The sequence below is a fragment of the Lupinus angustifolius genome, chromosome LG07 (genome assembly GCF_001865875.1).
Source record: "Lupinus angustifolius cultivar Tanjil chromosome LG07, LupAngTanjil_v1.0, whole genome shotgun sequence".
Classification (NCBI taxonomy): Eukaryota; Viridiplantae; Streptophyta; class Magnoliopsida; order Fabales; family Fabaceae; genus Lupinus; species Lupinus angustifolius.
In genome coordinates this window covers 13,193,572-13,197,196 of record NC_032015.1, presented here as the reverse complement: position 1 = coordinate 13,197,196, position 3,625 = coordinate 13,193,572, and positions in this window count along the sequence as shown.

Sequence of the window (3,625 nt, the reverse complement as noted above, 5' to 3'; positions counted from 1 at the left end):
TGCCTAGGATGCACATATTACATGTATTTATATGATGCATGAACATATTATAAATGGCATATCTCAAAACTTAAAATGATTTAAAGTTTTATGCATATGAGACATGTATAGAGTTTACCTAAGCCTTAGACTCAACCTAAACTAACTATTAGTCTAAGTCTAATACCAATCTAGAGACTTAAGCATGCTGATTTGTTGATGATCTTCAAGCTTTCATAATCACAAGTTGTCCTCATCAAAAGTAAACACATAGAGATAGCTTTCCAAAGTGCTATCTTGACATGCGCACTTTCATTTTTGACTTAAATGCATTTTTTCAACCAATAGCAACTCATATAACATGAAAAGACAAATATTGTGAGAAAGAATATATACTACCAATATGAAAAGGGAGATACGAGATAGCATGAACTTTTTAATAGATATGTTGTTGTTAGATTTACAATGTGTAGTGTATTTATTATTGATACATAATACGGGTTGTGGACTTGTGATTTGTCTTTTGCTGGTGAAATGTTTTGAGCGGTAAAAGTTTTTGTGAGGCATTGACATGTATAAGGGAGAAACTTTTTTTTCTTATATAGTAATAGGGATGGCAACGGGAATGGACAACCACGGGTAGTAGCTACCCGCTACCAGCTTCGAAATAAGAGAGCATTACATATACCAGTCCACACCCGTAAAGGTTTCCTATTTTATAAATGAATTTCTAACTTCTTAATCCTATTATGTTTCAATTGAGATGAAACTTAATTATTTTTTGTCTTTAGATTAAATATTTCGAAAAAATGATAAACGTATTGGTGTTTTCTATTTGTGTGATTTGTTGTTCTCATTGAAAGTGCAAAGTGTCAAGGATAGCACTATCAATGTTTTGCCTATGTTTTGATGAAGACAAGGTTCTATTAAATCTTGAATATGACTCAACAATCAACATGCCTAGAGCTCATTGGTCATATCTAGACTAGGATATAAATAGAGTCATTATTCTAAGTAAGTCTGGGATGTGTGCCTTAGTAAGTGAGTATAGGTGAGGTGAACCTAGGTGCAAGTCTCTCAAGTCATTGTAATTGTCATATCACATCCATGAGACATATCATCTAGTTAATTGTATGTTTATACATTAATCATACATGTTATATGTGCATATTAGGCATAATATAATAGCTAAAACATGTATAGGAGTTAAGCATAACATATGCGAAGTTTACCTTTTGAACCACGTGTTTTAATATGTTGGTTAATCGATTAACGTGGTGACTTAATCGATTAAATCAACTATTTTTTTGTTATATCAGTGTTTCTGTTGCAACTGGTTTCAATTTCAATTTTGTTGCACTGGTTAATCGATTAACGGGTTACTTTAATCTATTAACATGTTTGTTTTGTGTTATAACTGATTTCTGTTTTAACTGCTTAACTGATTGCAACGAATTCAACTGTCAAAACTGTCTTGTATAAGTTGAGGCAACTTCAAGAAAATTGTAACATTGCATTCCATTGTATAGGATTGATTTAGAGAGTATATTTCGTTTTTGCATTCTGTTTTTGAAAGAGAGAATTGCATGTGTGAGGAAGAGAGATTACATGCCTTATTAATTCTTTGATTTGCATACTGTTTTTTTATATGCTTAGTCTCATCCTTATCTTGCTCACATATTCATGCATTATTTGTAAAGATTCTTAGAGAGATACGTTGATTACTGTTTTTGATTAACTCACATGTATTTGATGGCTTGAGTGAATTGTGAGGGGGTTAGTCTTAAGGTCTTTCATTGTAATATTTCAAGCATTATTGTACATATAATACCTTGCTTTTGTAATTTGTTTTTGTGTGTATTGGATTGATCTCTTGGTATCTTACCACCATAGAGATAGGGATTTTTCACCAAAACTAGGAGGTCTTGATTTGAGAACAAGAATCTTGGTTAAGACTGTTTCGCGAGAAATGTTTTCTCATGCGATAGGTATAGTCAAACCAAGGGATAGGTGTTCTAGATTTCAAGAAATAAGCGTCCTATGTTTTGTAAATTGAATTGGTGTATGTGATTATACGTATATTCAATATTGTGAAGAAGAAAATCTCCCAAGATCAGAAGGGGAGGTCTGAATGTAGTTTGCAGTGGACCGCAAACGAACCAAGATAAAAATCAATCTTTGCACGTTGTTCTCTCCTTAAATCTTCTTTATTATTCTTGTTGTTTCAATTCGAGTTAATAGCTGATATTTTTGCATAATTGTACTCTGCCATATACTTGTTAATATTGCTTAAAAATATCTGTTGTATCTCTGCTCATTTTATTTTAAATAATTGTGCAATTTGCTGCTCTAATCATTATGTTATGTGTGTGTGTGTGTTAATCGATTAAGACCAGATGTTAATCAATTAATTGGGCTATTTCCATAACTGGGTTTTGGTGCGAGAAGCGGTGATTGATAACCGCTACACTTATTCAACCCTCCCCCTTCTAGGTGTTCTTTGGCCACTGATACCTAGCAAGTGGTATCAGAGCAAGTACGGTATGCTAGCTCAACCGTATCTGCGTGATCCTTAGGGAATTTAAATGGGTTCCACCAACCTCTTTGGCGGTAATGGCGCATCCATTAACCGCCCTCTCGTATTTAGTGGCGAGAGATACGCCTACTAGAAAGTCTGAATAAAGATCTTTATAGAGGCTATTGATTCGGACATTTGGGAATCCATAATCAGTGGTCCATTCGTCCCACTTCAGTTAGTGGATGGCAAACCGAAAGAAAAGCCCAAAAGCTTATGGATCGATGAGGAGCGCAAGAAGGTTCAGTTCAACCTTCGCGCCAAAAGTTTAATAACCTCAGCCCAATCTTACGATGAATTCTTTTGGGTGTCTCAATGTCAAAGTGCCAAGGAAATGTGAGATACGTTACAAGTGACTCACGAAGGCATTAGCGAGGTCAAGCGCGCCAGGCTGAACGCGTCGACACATGAATACGAATTATTTCGTATGTTACCGAGTGAATCAATTGGCGACATGAAAAAGCGATTCAATCACATTATTAATCATCTTATTGCTCTAGATAAAATGTTTACCAGAGGAGAACTCACTAATAAAGTTTTACGCTATCTTGATAGGAGATGGCAACCTAAAGTGACGGAAATCATGGAGCCCATGGATCTAGATTCCATGCCTTTGGCAACACTGTTCGGAAAGCTTCAACAACATGAGATGGAACTTGGGCATTTGACCATGCATGAGGAGTCTGATCGGAAAAAGAAAGGAATATCTCTTAAATCTACAACATCCCAACCCACTAAAGAGATGGACAATGATTACTCTGACTAAGACATTGATGAAGTAACGCTAAACCTTCTTGTGCGAAAATTTGGAAAATTTCTGAAGAAGGAAGTAGGTTTCAAGTGATTTCAAAAAAAAGAAGCGCGAGAATCAACTAAGAAAGGCAAGAATAAGGAGTGTTTCACTTGCCATGAATGTGGTAAGCCGAGTCACATGAAGTTCCAATGTCCCACTTACTTGAAGAGAGTTGATTCAGAGAAGAGCACTCCCCGAGACTTCAAATCGAAAAAGGCATACATTTTTTGGGATGTATCGGAGGAAGAAACAACATCAAGCACCTCAGATGAAGAGGA